At 50.5% G+C, this 25,746-nt stretch overlaps 1 protein-coding gene across 1 annotated transcript in view; it reads left to right on the top strand.

Moving 5' to 3' along the window:
- Positions 1-25,746, top strand: part of LOC147097548 (CD209 antigen-like protein C) — an 84,072-nt gene that overhangs the window by 39,997 nt on the left and 18,329 nt on the right. The window lies entirely within an intron of this gene.

Consider the following 25,746-nt stretch of genomic DNA (forward strand, 5'->3'; position numbering starts at 1 on the left):
ACCCTATTATATTCCTGTTCAAACACTTTACTAATTCCTGTTTAATTTATGTTATAATCACTGAACAGTCCATATCCCTGGGGCTCAAAACCAGATCCTTCCCTCTGCTGCCTTAGAATGGCTTCATTCCCCTGGGCAGTGTGCATTCAGGTGCTCGATCGTCTGATCGGAGTCACACACCATTTGCACGTTGACGGAGCAATAACCTTCCGATGTGAGTATCCCAGGGGAATTATTGATAAACACATGAGTGAATCCATGTGGACAGACAATGATTCCCTGCATTGGGGGACGACATCACTGTGGGGAAATCCAGCTACCGTGTGTGACTCACTGTCGCACTAATGCAGTGTGTGACTCACTGACCCAGTAGTGCAGTGTGTGACTCACTGTCCCAATAGTGCAGTGTGTGACTCACTGACCCAGTAGTGCAGTGTGTGACTCACTGTCCCAATAGTGCAGCATGTGAATCACTGTCGCAGTAATGCAGTGTGTGACTCACTGTCCCAGTAGTGCAGTGTGTGACTCACTATCCCAATAGTGCAGTGTGTGACTCACTGTCCCAGTAGTGCAGTGTGTGACTCACTATCCCAATAGTGCAGCATGTGACTCACTGTTCCAGTATTGCAGTGTGTGACTCACTGTCCCAGTAGTGCAGTGTGTGACTCACTGTCCCAGTACTGCAGTGTGTGAATCACTGTCCCAGTAGTGCAGTGTATGACTCACTGTCGCAGTAGTGCAGTGTGTGACTCACTGTCCCAGTACTGCAGTGTGTGACTCACTGCCCCGGAAAGGCAGTTTGTGACTCACTGTCACATCATTGCAGCATGTGACTCACTGTCCCAGTAGTGCAGTGTGTGACTCACTGTCCCAGTAGTGCAGTGTGTGACTCACTGTCCCAGTAGTGCATTATGTGACTCACTGTCCCAGTAGTGCAGTGTGTGACTCACTGTCCCAATAGTACAGTGTGTGACTCACTGTCCCAGTAGTGCAGCATTTGCCTCAATTTCCCGTAGTGCGGCGTGTGACTCTCTGTCACAGTAGTGCAATGTGTGACTCACTGTCCCAGTAGTGCAGCGTGTGACTCACTGTCCCAGTAGTGCAGTGTGTGACTCACTGTCCCAGTAGTGCAGTGTGTGACTCACTGTCCCAGTAGTGCAGTGTGTGATGCACTGACCTAGTAGTGCAGTGTGTGACTCACTGTTCCGGTAGTGCAGTGTGTGATGCATTAACCCAGTATTGCAGTGTGATCCTCACTGTCCCAGTAGGGCAGTGTGTGTCGCACTGTCCCAGTAGTGCAGTGTGTGACTCACTGTCCCAGTAGTGCAGCGTGTGATTCACTGTCCCCGTAGAGCAGTGTGTGACTCACTGTCCCAATAACACAGCGTGTGAATTCACTGTCCCAGTAGTGCAGCGTGTGATTCACTGTCCCAGTAGTGCAGCGTGTGACTCACTGTCCCAGGAGTGCAGTGTATGACTCACTGTCACAGTGGTTCAGTATGTGACTCACGGTCCCAGTAGTGCAGTGTGTGATGCACTGTTCCAGTAGTGCAGTGTGAGGCTCAGTGTCCCAGTAGTGCAGCGTGTGTCTCAATGTCCCAGTAGTGAATTATGTGACTCACTGTCCCAGTAGTGCAGTGAGTGGCACACTGTCCCAGTAGTGCAGTGGTGACTCACTGTCCCAGTAGTGCAGTGGGTGACTTACTGTGCCAGTATTGCAGCGTGCGACTTACTGTCCCACTAGTGCAGCATAGGTTTTACTGTCCCAGTAGTGCACTGTGTGACTCACTGTCCCAGTAGTGCAGTGTGTGACTCACTGTCCCAGGAGTGCAGTGTGTGACTCACTGTCCCAGTAGTGCAGTGTGTGACTCACTGTCCCAGTAGTGCAGTGTGTGACTCACTGTCCCAGTAGTGCAGTGTGTGACTCACTGTCCCAGGAGTGCAGTGTGTGACTCACTGTCCCAGTAGTGCAGCGTGTGACTCAGTGTCCCAACATTGCAGCGTGTGACTCACTTTCTCATTATTGCAGCATGTGATTCACTGTCCCAGTAGTGCAGCATGTGGTTCACTGTCTCAGTGGTGCAGTGTGTGACTTACTGTACCAGTAGTGCAGCGTGTGACCCCCTGTCCCAATAGTGCAGTGTGCGACTCACTGACACAGGAAAGCAGCCTGTGACTCACTGTAACAATAGTGCAGTGTGTGACTCACTGTCCCAGTACTGCAGTGTGTGACTCAATGTCCCAGTAGTGCAGTGTATGACTCACTGTCCCAGTAGCGAAGTGTGTGACTCACTGTCCCAGTACTGCAGTGTGTGACTCACTGTCCCAGTAATGCAGTTTGTGACTCACTGTCACATCATTGCAGCATGTGACTCACTGTCCCAGTAGTGCAGTGTGTGACTCACTGTCCCAGTAGTGCAGTGTGTGACTCACTGTCCCAGTAGTGCATTATGTGACTCACTGTCCCAGTAGTGCAGTGTGTGACTCACTGTCCCAATAGTACAGTGTGTGACTCACTGTCCCAGTAGTGCAGCATTTGCCTCAATTTCCCGTAGTGCGGCGTGTGACTCTCTGTCACAGTAGTGCAATGTGTGACTCACTGTCCCAGTAGTGCAGCGTGTGACTCACTGTTCCAGTAGTGCAGTGTGTGCCGCACTGACCTAGTAGTGCAGTGTGTGACTCACTGTTCCGGTAGTGCAGTGTGTGACGCACTGACCCAGTATTGCAGTGTGATCCTCACTGTCCCAGTAGGGCAGTGTGTGTCGCACTGTCCCAGTAGTGCAGTGTGTGACTCACTGTCCCAGTAGTGCAGTGTGTGACTCACTGTCCACTAGTGCAGCGTGTGATTCACTGTCCCCGTAGTGCAGTGTGTGACTCACTGTCCCAATAACACAGCGTGTAAATTCACTGTCCCAGTAGTGCAGCGTGTGATTCACTGTCCCAGTAGTGCAGCGTGTGACTCACGGTCCCAGGAGTGCAGTGTGTGACTCACTGTCCCAGTGGTTCAGTATGTGACTCACGGTCCCAGTAGTGCAGTGTGTGACTCACTGTCCCAGTAGTGCAGCATGTGACTCACTGTCCCAGTAGTGCAGTGTGTGACTCACTGTCCCAGTAGTGCAGTGTGTGAATCACTGTCCCAGTAGTGCAGCATGTGACTCACTGTCCCAGTCGTGCAATGTGTGACTCACTGTCACAGTATTGCAGTAAGTGGCGCACTGTCCCAGTAGTGCAGTGGTGACTCACTGTCCCAGTAGTGCAGTGGGTGACTTACTGTGCCAGTATTGCAGCGTGTGACTCACTGTCCCAGTAGTGCAGCGTGTGACTCAGTGTCCCAACATTGCAGCGTGTGACTCACTTTCCCATTATTGCAGCATGTGATTCACTGTCCCAGTAGTGCAGCATGTGGTTCACTGTCCCAGTAGTGCAGCGTGTGACCCACTGTCCCAATAGTGCAGTGTGCGACTCACTGTCCCAGGAAAGCAGCGGGTAACTCACTGTAACAATAGTGCAGCCTGTGACTCACTGTCCCAGTATTGCAGCGTGTGACTCACGGTCCCAATAATAAAGTGTGTAACTCACTGATCCAGTAGTGCAGTGTGTGACTCACTGTCCCAGTATTGCAGGGTGTGACTCACTGTCCCAGTATTGCAGTGTGTGACTCACTGTCACAGTAGTGCAGTGTGTGTCTCACTGTCCCAGTAATGCAGTGTGTGACTCACGGTCCCAGTATTGCAGTGTGTGACTCTCTGTCCTGATAATGCAGTGGGTGACTCACTGACCCAGTAGTGCAGTGTGTGCCTCACTGTCCCAGTAGTGCAGTGTGTGACTCACTGTCCCAGTAGTGCATTATGTGACTCACTGTCCCAGTAGTGCAGCGTGAGCCTCACTGTCCCAATAGTGCAGCCTGTGACTCACTGTCACATCATTGCAGCATGTGAATCACTGACCCAGTAGGGCAGTGTGTGCCTCACTGTCCCAGTAGCGCAGCATGTGACTCACTGTCCCAGTAGTGCAATATGTGACTCACTGTCCCAGTATTGCAGTGTGTGACTCACTGTCCCAATAGTGCAGTGTGTGACTCACTTTCACATCATTGCTGCAAGTGAATCACTGTCTCAGTAGTGCAGTGTGTGACTCACTGTCCAGTAGTGCATTATGTGACTCACTGTCCCAGTATTGCAGTGTGTGACTCACTGTCCCAATAGTGCAGTGTGTGACTCACTTTCACATCATTGCTGCAAGTGAATCACTGTCCAGTAGTGCAGTGTGTGACTCACTGTCCCAGTAGTGCAGTGTGTGACTCACTGTCCCAGTATTGCAGTGTGTGACTCACTGTCCCAGTAGTGCAGCGTGAGGTTCAATATCCCGCTAGAGCAGTGTGAGACTCACTGTCTCAGTAATGCAGTATGTGTCTCACTGTCCCAGTATTACAGTGTGTGCCTCACTGTCCCAATAGTGCAGCGTTTGACTGTCTGTCACAGTAGACCAGCGTGTGACTATCTATTCCAGTATTGCAGTGTGTGCCTCACTGTCAGAGTAGTGCAGTCTGTGACACAGTGTCTCAGTAGTGCAGTGTTTGATTCTCTGTCACAGTAGACCAGCGTGTGACTATCTGTCCCAGTATTGCAGCGTGTGAGTCACTGTCCCAGTATTGCAGTGTGTAATTCACTCTCCCATTAGTGCAGCATATTACTCACAGTCTCAATAGTGCAGAGTGTGACTCACTGTCCCAGTAGTGCAGTGTGTGACTCACTATCCTGTTAGCACAGCATGTTACTCATAGTCTCAATAGTGCAGTGTGTGAATCACTGTCCCAGTAGTGCAGTGTGTGACTCACTGTCCCAGTAGTGTAGCATGTGACTCACTGCCGCAGTATTGCACTGTGTGACTCACTGTCCCAATAGTGCAGTGTGTGACTCACTGTCCCAATATTGCAGTGTGTGACTCACTGTCCCAATAGTGCAGTGTGTGACTTTTGTCCAAATGGTGCAGTGTGTGTCTCACTCCCCTGTTAATGCAGCCTGAGCCTCAGTGTCCCAGTAGTGCAGCATGTAATTAACCGTCCCACTTGTGCAGTGTGTTACTCACTGTCCCAATGGTGCAGTGTGTGACTCACTGTCCCAATAGTGCAGTGTGTGACGCACTGTCCCAATAGTGCAGTGTGTGAATCACTGTCCCAGTAGTGCAGTGTGTGACTCACTGTCCCAGTAGAGCAGCATGTGACTCACTGTCCCAGTAGTGCAGTGTGTGACTCACTGTCCCAGTAGTGCAGTGTGTGACTCACTGTCCCAGTAGTGCAGTGTGTGACTCACTGTCCCTGTATTGCAGTGTGTGACTCACTGTCGCAATAGTGCAGTGGGTGACTCACTGTCACAATAGTGCAGTGTGTGACTCACTGTCCCAATAGTGCAGTGTGTGACTCACTGTCCCAATAGTGCAGTGTGTGACTCACTGTCCCAATAGTGCAGTGTGTGACTCACTGTCCCTGTATTGCAGTGTGTGACTCACTGACCCAATAGTGCAGTGTGTGAATCATTGTCCCAGTAGTGCAGTGTGTGACTCACTGTCTCAGTATTGCAGCGTGTGACTCACTGTCCCAATGGTGCAGTGTGTGAGTTACTGTCGCAGTAGTGCAGAGAGTGACTCACTGTCTCAGTATTGCAGTGTGTGATTCACTGTCCGAGTAGTGCAGTGTGTGACTCATTGTTCCAGTAGTGCAGTGTGTGATTCACTGTCCCAGAAGTGCAGTGTGTGACTCACTGTCCCAGAAGTGCAGTGTGTGACTCAGTGTTCCAGTAGTGCAGTGTGTGACTCACTGTCCCAGTATTGCAGTGTGTGACTGACTGTCCCAATAAAGTAGTGTGTGACTCACTGTCCCAATAGTGCAGTGTGTGACTCACTGTCCCAGTATTGCAGTGTGCCTCACTGTCCCAGTAGTGCACAGTGTGCCTCACTGTCCCAGTAGTGCAGCGTTTCACTGTCTGTCACAGTAGACCAGCATGTGACTATCTGTCCCAGTATTGCAGTGTGTGCCTCACTGTCAGAGTAGTGCAGACTGTGACTCAGTGTCTCAGTATTGCAGTGTGTGAGTCACTGTCCCAGTAGTGGAGAGAGTGACTCACTGTCCCAGTATTGCAGTGTGTGCCTCACTGTCCCAATAGTGCAGCATGTGATTCACTGTCCCAGCAGTGCAGTGTGTAATTCACTATCCCATTAGTGCAGCATGTTACTCACAGTCTCAATAGTGCAGAGTGCGACTCACTGTCCCAGTAGTGCATTGTGTGACTCACTATCCTGTTTGCACAGCATGTTATTCATAGTCACAGTAGTGCAGTGTGTGAGTCACTGTCCCAGTAGTGCAGCTTGTGTCTCAATGTCCCAGTAGTGCAGTGTGTGACTCACTGTCCCAGTAGTGCAATGTGTAACTCACTGTCCCAGTAGTGCAGTGTGTGCCTCACTGGCCCAGTAGTGCAGCATGTGACGCACTGTCCCAGTAGTGCAGTGTGTGACTCACTGTCCCAATAGTGCAGTGTGTGACTCACTGTCCCAGTAGTGCAGTGTGTGACTCACTGTCCCAATAGTGCAGTGTGTGACTCACTGTCCCAATAGTGCAGTGTGTGACTCACTGTCTCAGTAGTGCAGCATGTGACTCACTGTCCCAGTATTGCAGTGTGTGCCTCACTGTCCCAATAGTGCAGTGTGTGACTCACTGTCCCAGTAGTGCATTGTGTGACTCACTGTCCCAATGGTGCAGTGTGTGTCTCACTCCCCTGTTAATGCAGCCTGAGCCTCCGTGTCCCAGTAGTGCAGCATGTAATTAACCATCCCACTAGTGCAGTGTGTTACTCACTGTCCCAATAGTGCAGTGTGTGACTCACTGTCCCAATAATGCAGCGTGTGACTCACTGTCCCTATAGTGCAGTGTGTGACTCACTGTCCCAGTAGTGCAGAGTGTGACTCACTGTCCCAGTAGTGCAGTGTGTGACTCACTGTCCCACCATTGCAGCAAGTGACTCACTGTCCCAGTAGTGCAGTGTGTGACTCACTGCCACAGTAGTGCAGTGTGTGGCTCACTGTCTCAGTATTGCAGCGTGTGAGTCACTGTCGCAGTAGTGCAGAGAGTGACTCACTGTCTCAGGATTGCAGTGTGTGCCTCACTGTCCCAGCAGTGCAGTGTGTGACTCACTGACCCAGCAGTGCAGTGTGTGAGTCAATGTGCCATTCGTGCAGTGTGTGACTCACTGTCCGAGTAGTGCAGTTTGTGACTCAGTGTTCCAGTAGTGCAGTGTGTGACTCACTGTCCCAGAAGTGCAGTGTGTTACTCAGTGTCCCAATAGAGTAGTGTGTGACTCACTGTCCCAATAGTGCAGCGTGGGTCTCACTGTCCCAGCATTGCAGTGTGTGCATCACTGTCCCAGTAGTGCAGCATGTGACTCACTGTCCCAGTATTGCAGTGTGCCTCACTGTCCCAGTAGTGCAGTGTGTGCCTCACTGTCCCAGTAGTGCACAGTGCGCCGCACTGTCCCAGTAGTGCAGCGTTTCACTGTCTGTCACAGTAGACCAGCATGTGACTATCTGTCCCAGTATTGCAGTGTGTGCCTCACTGTCAGAGTAGTGCAGTCTGTGACTCAGTGTCTCAGTATTGCAGCGTGTGAGTCACTGTCCCAGTAGTGCAGAGAGTGACTTACTGTCCCAGTATTGCAGTGTGTGCCTCACTCTCCCAATAGTGCAGCATGTGATTCACTGCCCCAGCAGTGCAGTGTGTAATTCACTGTCCAATTAGTGCAGCATGTTACTCACAGTCTCAATAGTGCAGAGTGTGACCCACTGTCCCAGTAGCGCAGTGTGTGACTCACTATCCTGTTTGCACAGCATGTGACTCAAGTCTCAATAGTGCAGTGTGTGATTCACTGTCCCAGTAGTGCAGTGTGTGACTCACTGTCCCAGTAGTGCAGCATGTGACTCACTGTCCCAGTATTGCAGTGTGTGACTCACTGTCCCAATAGTGTATTGTGTGACTCACTGTCCAAATCGTGCAGTGTGTGACTTTTGTCCAAATGGTGCAGTGTGTGTCTCACTCCCCTGTTAATGCAGCCTGAGCCTCAGTGTCCCAGTAGTGCAGCATATAATTAACTGTCCCACTTGTGCAGTGTGTTACTCACTGTCCCAATAGTGCAGTGTGTGACTTTTGTCCAAATGGTGCAGTGTGTGTCTCACTCCCCTGTTAATGCAGCCTGAGCCTCAGTGTCCCAGTAGTGCAGCATGTAATTAACTGTCCCACTTGTGCAGTGTGTTACTCACAGTCCCAATAGTGCAGTGTGTGACTCACTGTCCCAATAGTGCAGTTTGTGACTCACTGTCCCAGTAGAGCAGCATGTGACTCACTGTCCCAATAGTGCAGTGTGTGAATCACTGTCCCAGTAGTGCAGTGTGTGACTCACTGTCCCAATAGTGCAGTGTGTGAATCACTGTCCCAATAGTGCAGTGTGTTACTCACTGTCCCAATAGTGCAGTGTGTGACTCACTGTCCCAATAGCGCAGCATGTGACTCACTTTCACAATAGTGCAGCGTGTGACTCACTGTCCCAATAGTGCAGTGTGTGACTCACTGTCCCAATAGTGCAGTTTGTAACTCACTGTCCCAGTAGAGCAGCATGTGACTCACTGTCCCAATAGCGCAGCATGTGACTCACTTTCACAATAGTGCAGCGTGTGACTCACTGTCCCAATAGTGCAGTGTGTGACTCACTGTCCCAATAGTGCAGTTTGTGACTCACTGTCCCAGTAGAGCAGCATGTGACTCACTGTCCCAGTAGTGCAGTGTGTGACTCACTGTCCCAATAGTGCAGTTTGTGACTCACTGTCCCAGTAGAGCAGCATGTGACTCACTGTCCCAATAGTGCAGTGTGTGAATCACTGTCCCAGTAGTGCAGTGTGTGACTCACTGTCCCAATAGTGCAGTGTGTGAATCACTGTCCCAATAGTGCAGTGTGTTCAATGTCTCATTATAGCAGCGTGTGACTCACTGTCCCAGTAGTGCAGTGTGTGACTCACTGCCCCAGTAATGCAGTGTGTGACTCACTGTCCCAGTAGTGCAGCATGTGACTCACTGTCCCAGTAGTGCAGTGTGTGACTCACTGTCCCAGTAGTGCAGTGTGTGACTCACTGTCCCAGTAGTGCAGCATGTGACTCACTGTCCCAGTAGTGCAGTGTGTGACTCACTGTCCCAGCAGTGCAGTGTGTGACTCACTGTCCCAGTAGTGCAGCATGTGACTCACTGTCCCAGTAGTGCAGTGTGTGACTCACTGTCCCATTAGTGCAGTGTGTGAATCACTGTCCCAGTAGTGCAGCATGTGACTCACTGTCCCAGTCATGCAATGTGTGACTCACTGACCCAGTAGTGCAGTGTGTGGCTCACAGTCCCAGTAGTGCAGTGTGAGACTCACTGTCCCAGTAGTGCAGTGTGTGACTCACTGTCCCAGTAGTGCATTTTGTGACCGAATGTCCCATTAGTGCAGTTTGTGTCTCACTATCCAAGCAGTGCAGCGTGTGACTCACTGTCGCAGTAGTGCAGCGTGTGACTCACTGTCTCAGTAGTGCAGTGTGTGATTCACTGTCCCAGTAGTGCTTCATGAGCCTCACTGTCCCAGTAGAGCAGTGTGTGACTCACTGTCCCAGTAATGCAGTGTGTGACTCACTGTGCCAGTAGTGCAGCATGTGACTCACTGTCCCAGTAGTGCAGCATGTGACTCACTGTCCCAGTAGTGAAGAGTGTGACTCACTGTCACAATAGTGCAGTGTGTCACTCACTGTCTCATAGTGTAGTGTGTGACTCACTGTCCCAGTAGTGCAGCGTGTGACTCACTGTCCCAGTAGTGCAGCGTGTGACTCACTGTCCCAGTAGTGCAGCGTGTGACTCACTGTCCCAGTAGTGCAGTTTGTGACTCACTGTCCCAGTAGTGCAACGTACTACTCACAGTCCCATTAGTGCAGTGTGCGACTCACTGTCCCAGTAGTGGAACGTACTACTCACAGTCCCATTAGTGCAGTGTGTGACTCACTGACCCAGTACTGCAGCATGCGACTCACTGTCCCAGTAGCGCAGTGTGAGACTCACTGTCCCAGTAGCGCAGTGTGAGACTCACTGTCCCGGTAGTGCAGCATGTGACTCACTGTCCCAGTAGCGCAGTGTGAGACTCGCTGTCCCAGTAGAGCAGCATGTGACTCACTGTCCCAGTAGCGCAGTGTGAGACTCACTGTCCCAGTACTGCAGCATGCGACTCACTGTCCCAGTAGCGCAGTGTGAGACTCACTGTCCCAGTAGCGCAGTGTGAGACTCACTGTCCCGGTAGTGCAGCATGTGACTCACTGTCCCAGTAGCGCAGTGTGAGACTCGCTGTCCCAGTAGAGCAGCATGTGACTCACTGTCCCAGTAGCGCAGTGTGAGACTCACTGTCTCGGTAGTGCAGCATGTGACTCACTGTCCCAGAAGCGCAGCGTGAGACTCGCTGTCCCAGTAGAGCAGCATGTGACTCACTGTCCCAGTAGTGCAACATGTGACTCACTGTCCCAGTAGTGCAGTGTGCGACTCACTGACCCAGTAGTGCAGTGTGCGACTCACTGACCCAGTAGTGCAGTGTGAGACTCACTGTCCCAGTAGTGCAACATGTGACTCACTGTCCCAGTAGTGCAACATGTGACTCACTGTCCCAGTAGTGCAGTGTGCGACTCACTGACCCAGTAGTGCAGTGTGCGACTCACTGACCCAGTAGTGCAGTGTGCGACTCACTGACCCAGTAGTGCAGTGTGAGACTCACTGTCCCAGTAGTGCAGTGTGTGACTCACTGTCCCAATAGTGCAACATGTGACTTACTGTCCCAGTAGTGCAACATGTGACTCACTGTCCCAGTAGTGCAGTGTGCAACTCACAGTCCCAGTACTGCAGTGTGTGACTCACAGTCCCAGTAGTGCAGTGTGTGACTCACTGTCCCAGTAGTGCATTGTGTGACTCACTGTCCCAATGGTGCAGTGTGTGACTCACTGTCCCAGTAGTGCAGTGTGTGACTCACAGTCCCAGTAGTGCAGTGTGTTACTCACTGTCCCAATAGTGCAGTGTGTGACTCACTGTCGCAATAGAGCAGCATGTGACTCACTTTCACAATAGTGCAGCGTGTGACTCACTGTCCCAATAGTGCAGTGTGTGACTCACTGTCCCAATAGTGCAGTGTGTGACTCACTGTCCCAATAGTGCAGTGTGTGACTTTTGTCCAAATGGTGCAGTGTGTGTCTCACTCCCCTGTTAATGCAGCCTGAGCCTCAGTGTCCCAGTAGTGCAGCATGTAATTAACCGTCCCACTTGTGCAGTGTGTTACTCACTGTCCCAATAGTGCAGTGTGTGACTCACTGTCCCAATAGTGCAGTTTGTGACTCACTGTCCCAGTAGAGCAGCGTGTGACTCACTGTCCCAATAGTGCAGTGTGTGACTCACTGTCCCAATAGTGCAGTGTGTGAATCACTGTCCCAGTAGTGCAGTGTGTGACTCACTGTCCCAATAGTGCAGTGTGTGAATCACTGTCCCAGTAGTGCAGTGTGTGACTCACTGTCCCAATAGTGCAGTGTGTGAATCACTGTCCCAATAGTGCAGTGTGTTACTCACTGTCCCAATAGTGCAGTGTGTGACTCACTGTCCCAATAGCGCAGCATGTGCCTCACTGTCCCAGTAGCACAGCATTTGACTCCCTGACCCAGTAGTGCAGCGTGTGACTCACGGTCCCAGTGGTGCAGTCTGTGACTCACTGTCCCGATAGCGCATCATGTTACTCACTGCCCCAGTAGTGCAGTATGTGACGCACTGACCCAGTAGTGCAGTGTGTGAATCACTGTACAAGTAGTGCAGCGTGGGACTCACTGTCCCTCCATTGCAGCGTGTGACTCACTGTCCCAGTATTGCAGCATGTGACTCACTGTCCCACCGTTGTAGTGTGTGACTCACTGTCCCAGCAGTGCAGTGTGTGTCTCACTGTCCCAATAGTGCAGCGTGTGACTCACTGTCCCAGTAGTGCAGTGTGTGATTCAATGTCTCATTATAGCAGCGTGTGACTCACTGTCCCAGTAGTGCAGTGTGTGAATCACTGCCCCAGTAATGCAGTGTGTGACTCACTGTCCCAGTTGTGCAGTGTGTGACTCACTGTCCCTTTAGTGCAGCGTGTGATTCAATGTCTCATTATAGCAGTGTGTGACTCACTGTCCCAATAGTGCAGCGTGTGACTCACTGTCCCTTTAGTGCAGGGTGTGATTCAATGTCTCATTATAGCAGCGTGTGACTCACTGTCCCAGTAGTGCAGTGTGTGACTCACTGCCCCAGTAATGCAGTGTGTGACTCACTGTCCCAGTAGTGCAGCATGTGACTCACTGTCCCAGTAGTGCAGTGTGTGACTCACTGTCCCAGTAGTGCAGTGTGTGACTCACTGTCCCAGTAGTGCAGCATGTGACTCACTGTCCCAGTAGTGCAGTGTGTGACTCACTGTCCCAGTAGTGCAGTGTGTGACTCACTGTCCCCGTAGTGCAGCATGTGACTCACTGTCCCAGTAGTGCAGTGTGTGACTCACTGTCCCAGTAGTGCAGTGTGTGAATCACTGTCCCAGTAGTGCAGCATGTGACTCACTGTCCCAGTCGTGCAATGTGTGACTCACTGACCCAGTAGTGCAGTGTGTGGCTCACAGTCCCAGTAGTGCAGTGTGAGACTCACTGTCCCAGTAGTGCAGCATGTGACTCACTGTCATAGAAACATAGAAGATTGGAGCAGGAGTAGGCCATTCGGCCCCTCGCGCCTGCTCTGCCATTCAATATGTTCATGGCTCATCATCCAATTTCAGTACCCGGTCCCTCCTTTCTCCCCACACCCTTCGATCCCTTTAGCCTTAAGAAATATTTCCAACTCCTTCTTGAATATATTTAATGTATTGGCCTGTATTGACTTCTGTGGTAGAGAATTCCACAGGTTCACCACTCTCTGTGTGAAGAAATTTCTCCTCATTTCTGTCCTAAATGGGCTACTCCTTATCCTTAGACTGTGACCCCTGGTTCTGGACTCCCCGACCATTGGGAACATCCTTCCTGCATCTTCTCTGTCCAGTCCTGTCAGAATTTTATAAGTTTCAATGAGATCCCCTCTCATTCTTCTAAACTCCAGCGAGTACAAGCCCAATCGACCCAATCTCTCCTCATACGTCATTCCTGCCATCTCAGCTTCCAGCCTGGTGAATCTTCGCTGAACTCCTTCCATGGCAATAACATCCTTCCTCAGATAAGGCGACCAAAACTGCACACAATACTCAAGATGTGGTCTCACCAAGGCCCTGTACAACTGCAGGAAGACATCCTTGTTCCTGCACTCAAACCCTCTCGCTACGAAGGCCAACATACCATTTGCCTTCTTAACCGCCTGCTGCACCTGCATGCTTACCTTCAGCGACTGGTGCACAAGTTCACCCAGGTCTCATGGCACTTCCCCTTCTCCCAATCTATTGCCATTCAGATAATAATCTGCCTTCCTGTTTTTGACACCAAAGTGGATAACCTCGCATTTATCCACATTATATTGCATCTGCCATGCTTCTGCCCAATCACCCAACCTGTCCAAATCATCCTGTAGTTTCTCGGCATCCTCCTCACAGCACACACGCCCACCCAGCTTTGTGTCATCTGCAAATTTGAAGATATTACATCTAGTTCCCTTGTCTAGATCATTAATATATATTGTGAATAGCTGGGGTCCAAGGACCGATCCCTGAGGTATCCCACTAGTCACTGCCTGCCACTTGGAAAAACACCCGTTTATTCCAATTCTTTGCTTTCTGTCTGCCAACCAGTTCTCTATCCAAGTCAATACCTTGCCCCCAATCCCATGTGCCTTAACTTTACATAGAAACATAGAAGATAGGAGCAGGAGAAGGCCATTCGGCCCCTCGAGCCTACTCCGCCATTCAATGTGATCATGGCTGATCATCCAAATTCAGTACCCGGTCCCTGCTTTCTCCCCATACCCCTTGATCCCTTTAGCCTTAAGAAATATATCCAACTCCTTCTTGAATATTTTTAATGAATTGGCTTCTACTGCCTTCTGTGGTAGAGAATTCCACAGGTTCACCACTCTCTGGGTGAAGAAATTCCTCCTCATTTCTGTCCTAAATGGCATACCCTTTATCCTTAGACTGTGACCCCTGGTTCTGGACTTCCCGACCATCGGGAACATCCTTCCTGCATCTAGTCTGTCCAGTCCTGTCAGAATTTTGTAACTTTCAATGAGATCCCCTCTCATTCTTCTAAACTCCAGCGAGTACAAGCCCAATCGACCAATCGTCATTCCTGCCATCCCAGTTATCAGCCTGGTGAATCTTCGCTGAACTCCTTCCATGGCAAGAACATCCTTCCTCAGATAAGGCGACCAAAACTGCACACAATACTCAAGATGTGATCTCACCAAGGCCCTGTACAACTGCAGCAAGACATCCTTGTTCCTGTACTCAAACCCTCTCACTACGAAGGCCAACATACCATTTGCCTTCTTAACCGCCTGCTGCACCTGCATGCTTACCTTCAACGATTGGTGCACAAGGACACCCAGGTCTCTTTGCACTTCCCATTCTCCCAATCTACTGCCATTCAGATAATAATCTGCCTTTTTTTTTCCACCAAAGTGTATAACCTCGCATTTATCCATGTTATTGCGGCGGAGACCACATAGGGACAATAACACAATGTATAGCCAATGCTGTTATATGTACCTATAAACACAATTCACTATGTATAGCAATGTTGTGATGTGTACGTTCTGGGTTGGGTTATAGGTGCAGGGTCCCTTTAAGAGCGTCGGTAGCATGATGACGTCATAACGTCGGTTGCGTGATGACGTCATAGCCCCTGCACGGGGCTGAGCCTTCAGACCTCGTGGAGTGTGATTAAAGTAAGACACGTTTTGCCTTTGCTTAAAGAAAAGTCTCAGCCTGTTGATTTCTATCGACCCCAACATTATATTGCATCTGCCATGCTTCTTCTGCCCAATCACCCAACCTGTCCAAATCATCCTGGAGTTTCTCGGCATCCTCCTCACAGCACACATGCCCACCCAGCTTTGTATCGACTGCAAATTTGGAGATATTGCATCTAGTTCCGTCGTCTAGATCATTAATATATATTGTGAATAGCTGGGGTCCAAGGACCGATCCCTGCGGTACCCCACTAGTCACTGCCTGCCACTCAGAAAAAGACCAGTTTATTCCAACTTCTGAAAGTCCAAATATACCACATCCACTGGTTCTCCCTTATCTATTTTACCAGTTACACGCAAATCTCTTATGCGGGACCTTATCGAAAGCCTTCTGAAAGTCCAAATACACCACATCCACTGCTTCTCCCTTATCTATTTTACCAGTTACATCCTCAAAAAATTCCAGTCGATTAGTCAAGCACGATTTCCCTTTTGTAAATCCATGTTGACTTTGTCCAATCCTGTCACTGTTTTCCAAGTGTTCTGCTATTACATCTTTTATAATGGACTCTAGCATTTTCCCCACTACCGATGTCAGGCTTACTGATCTGTAATTCCCCGTTTTATCTCTACCACCTTTTTTGAATAGTGGGGTAACATTAGCTACCCTCCAATCCATGGGTACTGTTCCAGATTCCATTGAATGTTGGAAGATGATCAGCAATGCATCTACTATTTCTAGGGCCACTTCCTTAAGTACCCTAGGATGTAGATTATCAGGCCCTGGGGATTTATCGGCCTTCAATCCCATCAATTTCCCTAACACCATTTTCATACAAATACTGATTTCTTTCAGTTCCTCTCTTTCATCAGACCCTATGTTCCCCGACATCTCTGGGAGGTTATTTGTGTCCTCCTTTGAGAATACAGAACCAAAATATGTATTTAATTGGTCAGCCATTTCTTTGTTCCTCCTTATAAATTCCCCTGATTCTGACTGCAAGGGACCTACGCTTGACTTCACCAATCTTTTTCTCTTCACATATCTATAAAAGCTTTTACAGTCAGTTTTTATGTTCGCTTCAAGCTTACTCTCATATTCTATTTTCGCTTTCTTAATGAATCCCTTTGTCCTCCTTTGTTGAATCCTAAATTGCCCCCAATCCTCTGGATTACTGCTATTTCTGGCCAATGTATATGTCCTCTTCTAGGATCTTATGCTATCCCTAATTTCCCTTGTTAGCCATGGTTGAGTCACCATTTTTGTTTTATTTTTATGCCAAACTAGGGATTTTTATGCAACGTGTGACTCCCTGTCCCTGTGGAGCAGCGTGTGACTCACTGTCCCAGTAGTGCAGCGTGTGACTCAATGTCTCATTATTGCAGTGTGTGACTCACTGTCCCAGTAGTGCAGTGTGTGACTCACTGTCCCTGTAGTGCAGCGTGTGACTCAATGTCTCATTATTGCAGTGTGTGACTCACTGTCCCAGTAGTGCAGCGTGTGACTCACTGTCCCTGGAGTATGTCCTCTTCTAGGATCTTATGCTATCACTAATTTCCCTTGTTAGCCACGGTTGAGTTACCATTTTTGTTTTATTTTTATGCCAAACTGGGATTTTTATGCAGCATGAGACTTCCTGTCCCAGTCGAGCAGCGTGTGACTCACTGTCCCAGTAGTGCAGCGTGTGACTCACTGTCCCAGTAGTGCAGTGTGTGACTCAATGTCCCAGTAGTGCAGCGTGTGACTCACTGTCCCAGAAATGCAGTGTGAGACTCACTGTCCCAGTAGCGCAGCGTGTGATTCACTGTCCCACTAGTGCAGTGTGTGACTCACTGTCCCAGTAGTGCAGCATGTGACTCAATGTCCCAGAAGTGCAGCGTGTGACTCACTGTCCCAGTAGTGCAGTGTGTGACTCACTGTCCCAGTAGTGCAGTGTGAGACTCACTGTCCCAGTAGTGCAGTGTGTGACTCACTGTCCCAGTAGTGCATTTTGTGACCGAATGTCCCATTAGTGCAGTTTGTGTCTCACTATCCAAGCAGTGCAGCGTGTGACTCACTGTCCCAGTAGTGCAGTGTGTGACTCACTGTCTCAGTAGTGCTTCATGAGCCTCACTGTCCCAGTAGAGCAGTGTGTGACTCACTGTCCCAGTAATGCAGTGTGTGACTCACTGTGCCAGTAGTGCAGCATGTGACTCACTGTCCCAGTAGTGCAGCATGTGACTCACTGTCCCAGTAGTGCATTGTGTGATTCACTGTCCCAGTAGTGAAGAGTGTGACTCACTGTCACAATAGTGCAGTGTGTCACTCACTGTCTCATAGTGTAGTGTGTGACTCACTGTCACAGTAGTGCAGTGTGTGACCGAATGTCCCATTAGTGCAGTTTGTGTCTCACTATCCAAGCAGTGCAGCATGTGACTCACTGTCCCAGTGGTGCAGAGTGTGACTCACTGTCCCAGTAGTGCAGTCTGTGACTCACTGTCCCAGTATTGCAGTGTGTGACTCACTGTCCCAGTAGTGCAGTGTGAGACTCACTGTCCCAGTAGTGCAGTGTGTGACTCACTGTCCCAGTATGCAACGTGTGACTCACTGTCCCAGTAGTGCTCACTGTTCCATAGTGCAGTGTGTGACTCACTGTCCCAGTATGCAACATGTAACTCACTGTCCCAATAGTGCAGTGTGTCACTCACTGTCCCATAGTGCAGTGTGTGACTCACTGTCTCATAGTGCTATGTGTGACCAAATGTCTCATTAGTGCAGTTTGTGTCTCATTATCCAAGCAGTGCAGCATGTGACTCACTGCCCCAGTAGTGCAGTGTGTGACTCACTGTCCCAGTGGTGCAGAGTGTGACTCACTGTCCCAGTAGTGCAGTGTGTGACTCACTGTCCCAGTAGTGCAGTGTGTGACTCACTGTCCCAGTAGTGCAGTGTGTGACTCACTGTCCCAGTATGCAACATGTGACTCACTGTCCCAATAGTGCAGTGTGTCACTCACTGTCCCATAGTGCAGTGTGTGACTCACTGCCCCAGTAGTACAGCATGTGACTCACTGTCCCAGTAGTGCAGCATGTGACTCACTGTCTCAGTAGTGCAGTGTGTGACTCACTGTCCCAGTAGTGCAGTGTGTGACTCACTGTCCCAGTAGTACAGCGTGTGACTCACTGTCCCAGTAGTGCAGCATGTGACTCACTGTCTCAGTAGTGCAGTGTGTGACTCACTGTCCCAGTAGTGCAGTGTGTGACTCACTGTCCCAGTAGTGCAGTTTGTGACTCACTGTCCCAGTAGTGCAGTGTGTGACTCACTGTCCCAGTAGTGCAGCGTGTGACTCACTGTCCCAGTAGTGCAGCGTGTGACTCACTGTCCCAGTAGTGCAGTGTGTGACTCACTGTCCCAGTAGTGCAGCGTGTGACTCACTGTCCCAGTAGTGCAGCGTGTGACTCACTGTCCCAGTAGTGCAGTTTGTGACTCACTGTCCCGGTAGTGCAGTTTGTGACTCACTGTCCCATTAGTGCAGTGTGCGACTCACTGTCCCAGTAGTGGAACGTACTACTCACAGTCCCATTAGTGCAGTGTGTGACTCACTGACCCACTAGTGCCACGTGTGACTCATTGTCCCAGTAACGCAGTGTGAGACTCACTGTCCCAGTACTGCAGCATGCGACTCACTGTCCCAGTAGCGCAGTGTGAGACTCACTGTCCCAATAGCGCAGTGTGAGACTCACTGTCCCGGTAGTGCAGCATGTGACTCACTGTCCCAGTAGCGCAGTGTGAGACTCACTGTCTCGGTAGTGCAGCATGTGACTCACTGTCCCAGAAGCGCAGCGTGAGACTCGCTGTCCCAGTAGAGCAGCATGAGATTCACTGTCCCAGTAGTGCAGCATGTGACTCACTGTCCCAGTAGTGCAGTGTGCGACTCACTGACCCAGTAGTGCAGTGTGCGACTCACTGACCCAGTAGTGCAGTGTGAGACTCACTGTCCCAGTAGTGCAACATGTGACTCACTGTCCCAGTAGTGCAACATGTGACTCACTGTCCCAGTAGTGCAGTGTGCGACTCACTGACCCAGTAGTGCAGTGTGCGACTCACTGACCCAGTAGTGCAGTGTGAGACTCACTGTCCCAGTAGTGCAGTGTGTGACTCACTGTCCCAATAGTGCAACATGTGACTTACTGTCCCAGTCGTGCAACATGTGACTCACTGTCCCAGTAGTGCAGTGTGCGACTCACAGTCCCAGTACTGCAGTGTGTGACTCACAGTCCCAGTAGTGCAGTGTGTGACTCACTGTCCCAGTAGTGCATTGTGTGACTCACTGTCCCAATGGTGCAGTGTGTGACTCACTGTCCCAGTAGTGCAGTGTGTGACTCACAGTCCCAGTAGTGCAGTGTGTTACTCACTGTCCCAATAGTGCAGTGTGTGACTCACTGTCGCAATAGTGCAGCATGTGACTCACTTTCGCAATAGTGCAGCGTGTGACTCACTGTCCCAATAGTGCAGTGTGTGACTTTTGTCCAAATGGTGCAGTGTGTGTCTCACTCCCCTGTTAATGCAGCCTGAGCCTCAGTGTCCCAGTAGTGCAGCATGTAATTAACCGTCCCACTTGTGCAGTGTGTTACTCACTGTCCCAATAGTGCAGTGTGTGACTCACTGTCCCAATAGTGCAGTTTGTGACTCACTGTCCCAGTAGAGCAGCATGTGACTCACTGTCCCAATAGTGCAGTGTGTGAATCACTGTCCCAGTAGTGCAGTGTGTGACTCACTGTCCCAATACTGCAGTGTGTGAATCACTGTCCCAATAGTGCAGTGTGTTACTCACTGTCCCAATAGTGCAGTGTGTGACTCACTGTCCCAATAGCGCAGCATGTGCCTCACTGTCCCAGTAGCACAGCATTTGACTCCCTGACCCAGTAGTGCAGCGTGTGACTCACGGTCCCAGTGGTGCAGTCTGTGACTCACTGTCCCGATAGCGCATCATGTTACTCACTGCCCCAGTAGTGCAGTATGTGATGCACTGACCCAGTAGTGCAGTGTGTGAATCACTGTACCAGTAGTGCAGCGTGGGACTCACTGTCCCTCCATTGCAGCGTGTGACTCACTGTCCCAATATTGCAGCATGTGACTCACTGTCCCACCGTTGTAGTGTGTGACTCACTGTCCCAGCAGTGCAGTGTGAGACTCACTGTCCCAGTAGTGCAGTGTGTGACTCACTGTCCCAGTATGCAACGTGTGACTCACTGTCCCAGTAGTGCTCACTGTTCCATAGTGCAGTGTGTGACTCACTGTCCCAGTATGCAACATGTAACTCACTGTCCCAATAGTGCAGTGTGTGACTCACTGTCCCAGTAGTGCAGTGTGAGACTCACTGTCCCAGTAGTGCAGTGTGTGACTCACTGTCCCAGTATGCAACGTGTGACTCACTGTCCCAGTAGTGCTCACTGTTCCATAGTGCAGTGTGTGACTCACTGTCCCAGTATGCAACATGTAACTCACTGTCCCAATAGTGCAGTGTGTCACTCACTGTCCCATAGTGCAGTGTGTGACTCACTGTCTCATAGTGCTATGTGTGACCAAATGTCTCATTAGTGCAGTTTGTGTCTCATTATCCAAGCAGTGCAGCATGTGACTCACTGCCCCAGTAGTGCAGTGTGTGACTCACTGTCCCAGTGGTGCAGAGTGTGACTCACTGTCCCAGTAGTGCAGTGTGTGACTCACTGTCCCAGTAGTGCAGTGTGTGACTCACTGTCCCAGTAGTGCAGTGTGTGACTCACTGTCCCAGTATGCAACATGTGACTCACTGTCCCAATAGTGCAGTGTGTCACTCACTGTCCCATAGTGCAGTGTGTGACTCACTGCCCCAGTAGTACAGCATGTGACTCACTGTCCCAGTAGTGCAGCATGTGACTCACTGTCTCAGTAGTGCAGTGTGTGACTCACTGTCCCAGTAGTGCAGTGTGTGACTCACTGTCCCAGTAGTACAGCGTGTGACTCACTGTCCCAGTAGTGCAGCATGTGACTCACTGTCTCAGTAGTGCAGTGTGTGACTCACTGTCCCAGTAGTGCAGTGTGTGACTCACTGTCCCAGTAGTGCAGTTTGTGACTCACTGTCCCAGTAGTGCAGTGTGTGACTCACTGTCCCAGTAGTGCAGCGTGTGACTCACTGTCCCAGTAGTGCAGCGTGTGACTCACTGTCCCAGTAGTGCAGTGTGTGACTCACTGTCCCAGTAGTGCAGCGTGTGACTCACTGTCCCAGTAGTGCAGCGTGTGACTCACTGTCCCAGTAGTGCAGTTTGTGACTCACTGTCCCGGTAGTGCAGTTTGTGACTCACTGTCCCATTAGTGCAGTGTGCGACTCACTGTCCCAGTAGTGGAACGTACTACTCACAGTCCCATTAGTGCAGTGTGTGACTCACTGACCCACTAGTGCCACGTGTGACTCATTGTCCCAGTAACGCAGTGTGAGACTCACTGTCCCAGTACTGCAGCATGCGACTCACTGTCCCAGTAGCGCAGTGTGAGACTCACTGTCCCAATAGCGCAGTGTGAGACTCACTGTCCCGGTAGTGCAGCATGTGACTCACTGTCCCAGTAGCGCAGTGTGAGACTCACTGTCTCGGTAGTGCAGCATGTGACTCACTGTCCCAGAAGCGCAGCGTGAGACTCGCTGTCCCAGTAGAGCAGCATGAGATTCACTGTCCCAGTAGTGCAGCATGTGACTCACTGTCCCAGTAGTGCAGTGTGCGACTCACTGACCCAGTAGTGCAGTGTGCGACTCACTGACCCAGTAGTGCAGTGTGAGACTCACTGTCCCAGTAGTGCAACATGTGACTCACTGTCCCAGTAGTGCAACATGTGACTCACTGTCCCAGTAGTGCAGTGTGCGACTCACTGACCCAGTAGTGCAGTGTGCGACTCACTGACCCAGTAGTGCAGTGTGAGACTCACTGTCCCAGTAGTGCAGTGTGTGACTCACTGTCCCAATAGTGCAACATGTGACTTACTGTCCCAGTCGTGCAACATGTGACTCACTGTCCCAGTAGTGCAGTGTGCGACTCACAGTCCCAGTACTGCAGTGTGTGACTCACAGTCCCAGTAGTGCAGTGTGTGACTCACTGTCCCAGTAGTGCATTGTGTGACTCACTGTCCCAATGGTGCAGTGTGTGACTCACTGTCCCAGTAGTGCAGTGTGTGACTCACAGTCCCAGTAGTGCAGTGTGTTACTCACTGTCCCAATAGTGCAGTGTGTGACTCACTGTCGCAATAGTGCAGCATGTGACTCACTTTCGCAATAGTGCAGCGTGTGACTCACTGTCCCAATAGTGCAGTGTGTGACTTTTGTCCAAATGGTGCAGTGTGTGTCTCACTCCCCTGTTAATGCAGCCTGAGCCTCAGTGTCCCAGTAGTGCAGCATGTAATTAACCGTCCCACTTGTGCAGTGTGTTACTCACTGTCCCAATAGTGCAGTGTGTGACTCACTGTCCCAATAGTGCAGTTTGTGACTCACTGTCCCAGTAGAGCAGCATGTGACTCACTGTCCCAATAGTGCAGTGTGTGAATCACTGTCCCAGTAGTGCAGTGTGTGACTCACTGTCCCAATACTGCAGTGTGTGAATCACTGTCCCAATAGTGCAGTGTGTTACTCACTGTCCCAATAGTGCAGTGTGTGACTCACTGTCCCAATAGCGCAGCATGTGCCTCACTGTCCCAGTAGCACAGCATTTGACTCCCTGACCCAGTAGTGCAGCGTGTGACTCACGGTCCCAGTGGTGCAGTCTGTGACTCACTGTCCCGATAGCGCATCATGTTACTCACTGCCCCAGTAGTGCAGTATGTGATGCACTGACCCAGTAGTGCAGTGTGTGAATCACTGTACCAGTAGTGCAGCGTGGGACTCACTGTCCCTCCATTGCAGCGTGTGACTCACTGTCCCAATATTGCAGCATGTGACTCACTGTCCCACCGTTGTAGTGTGTGACTCACTGTCCCAGCAGTGCAGTGTGTGTCTCACTGTCCCAATAGTGCAGTGTGTGACTCACTGTCCCAGTAGTGCAGCATGTGACTCACTATCCCAGTAGTGCAGTGTGTGACTCAATGTCCCAGTAGTGCAGCGTGTGACTCACTGTCCCAGAAATGCAGTGTGAGACTCACTGTCCCAGTAGCGCAGCGTGTGATTCACTGTCCCACTAGTGCAGTGTGAGACTCACTGTCCCAGTAGCGCAGCGTGTGATTCACTGTCCCACTAGTGCAGTGTGTGACTCAATGTCCCAGAAGTGCAGCGTGTGACTCACTGTCCCAGTAGTGCAGTGTGTGACTCACTGTCCCAGTAGTGCAGTGTGAGACTCACTGTCCCAGTAGTGCAGTGTGTGACTCACTGTCCCAGTAGTGCATTTTGTGACCGAATGTCCCATTAGTGCAGTTTGTGTCTCACTATCCAAGCAGTGCAGCGTGTGACTCACTGTCCCAGTAGTGCAGTGTGTGACTCACTGTCTCAGTAGTGCAGTGTGTGATTCACTGTCCCAGTAGTGCTTCATGAGCCTCACTGTCCCAGTAGAGCAGTGTGTGACTCACTGTCCCAGTAATGCAGTGTGTGACTCACTGTCCCAGTAGTGCAGCATGTGACTCACTGTCCCAGTAGTGCAGCATGTGACTCACTGTCCCAGTAGTGCATTGTGTGACTCACTGTCCCAGTAGTGAAGAGTGTGACTCACTGTCACAATACTGCAGTGTGTCACTCACTGTCTCATAGTGTAGTGTGTGACTCACTGTCACAGTAGTGCAGTGTGTGACCGAATGTCCCATTAGTGCAGTTTGTGTCTCACTATCCAAGCAGTGCAGCGTGTGACTCACTGTCCCTGCAGTGCAGAGTGTGACTCACTGTCACAGTGGTGCAGTGTGTGATTCACTGTCCCAGTAGTGCAGTGTGTGACTCACTGTCCCTGTAGTGCAGCGTGTGACTCAATGTCTCATTATTGCAGTGTGTGACTCACTGTCCCAGTAGTGCAGCGTGTGACTCACTGTCCCTGTAGTATGTCCTCTTCTGGGATCTTATGCTATCCCTAATTTCCCTTGTTTGCCATGGTTGAGTTACCATTTTTGTTTTATTTTTATGCCAAACTGGGATTTTTATGCAGCATGTGACTCCCTGTCCCAGTCGAGCAGCGTGTGACTCACTGTCCCAGTAGTGCAGCGTGTGACTCACTGTCCCAGTAGTGCAGTGTGAGACTCACTGTCCCAGTAATGCAGTGTGTGACTCACTGTCCCAGTAGTGCAGTGTGAGACTCACTGTCCCAGTAATGCAGTGTGTGACTCACTGTCCCAGTCGAGCAGCATGTGACTCACTGTCCCAGTAGTGCAGTGTGTGACTCACTGTCCCAGTAGTGCAGTGTGAGACTCACTGTCCCAGTAATGCAGTGTGTGACTCACTGTCCCAGTAGTGCATTTTGTGACCGAATGTCCCATTAGTGCAGTTTGTGTCTCACTATCCAAGCAGTGCAGCGTGTGACTCACTGTCCCAGTAGTGCAGTGTGTGACTCACTGTCTCATAGTGTAGTGTGTGACTCACTGTCACAGTAGTGCAGTGTGTGACCGAATGTCCCATTAGTGCAGTTTGTGTCTCACTATCCAAGCAGTGCAGCGTGTGACTCACTGTCCCAGTAGTGCAGTGTGTGACTCACTGTCTCAGTAGTGCAGTGTGTGATTCACTGTCCCAGTAGTGCTTCATGAGCCTCACTGTCCCAGTAGAGCAGTGTGTGACTCAATGTCCAAGTAGGGCAGCGTGTGACTCACTGTCCCAGAAATGCAGTGTGAGACTCACTGTCCCTGTAGTGCAGCGTGTGACTCAATGTCTCATTATTGCAGTGTGTGACTCACTGTCCCAGTAGTGCAGTGTGTGACTCACTGTCCCTGTAGTGCAGCGTGTGACTCAATGTCTCATTATTGCAGTGTGTGACTCCCTGTCCCTGTAGAGCAGCATGTGACTCACTGTCCCTGTAGTGCAGCGTGTGACTCAATGTCTCATTATTGCAGTGTGTGACTCCCTGTCCCTGTAGAGCAGCATGTGACTCACTGTCCCAGTAGTGCAGTGTGTGACTCACTGTCCCTGTAGTGCAGCGTGTGACTCAATGTCTCATTATTGCAGTGTGTGACTCACTGTCCCAGTAGTGCAGCGTGTGACTCACTGTCCCTGTAGTATGTCCTCTTCTAGGATCTTATGCTATCCCTAATTTCCCTTGTTAGCCACGGTTGAGTTACCATTTTTGTTTTATTTTTATGCCAAACTGGGATTTTTATGCAGCATGTGACTCCCTGTCCCAGTCGAGCAGCGTGTTACTCACTGTCCCAGTAGTGCAGCGTGTGACTCACTGTCCCAGTAGTGCAGTGTGTGACTCAATGTCCAAGTAGGGCAGCGTGTGACTCACTGTCCCAGAAATGCAGTGTGAGACTCACTGTCCCAGTAGCGCAGCGTGTGATTCACTGTCCCACTAGTGCAGTGTGTGACTCACTGTCCCAGTAGTGCAGCATGTGACTCAATGTCCCAGAAGTGCAGCGTGTGACTCACTGTCCCAGTAGTGCAGTGTGTGACTCACTGTCCCAGTAGTGCAGTGTGAGACTCACTGTCCCAGTAGTGCAGTGTGTGACTCACTGTCCCAGTAGTGCATTTTGTGACCGAATGTCCCATTAGTGCAGTTTGTGTCTCACTATCCAAGCAGTGCAGCGTGTGACTCACTGTCCCAGTAGTGCAGTGTGTGACTCACTGTCTCAGTAG

Source organism: Somniosus microcephalus, chromosome 31 (assembly GCF_052327205.1).
Source record: "Somniosus microcephalus isolate GS21.2 chromosome 31, FLI_Smic_1.0, whole genome shotgun sequence".
Taxonomy (NCBI): Eukaryota; Metazoa; Chordata; class Chondrichthyes; order Squaliformes; family Somniosidae; genus Somniosus; species Somniosus microcephalus.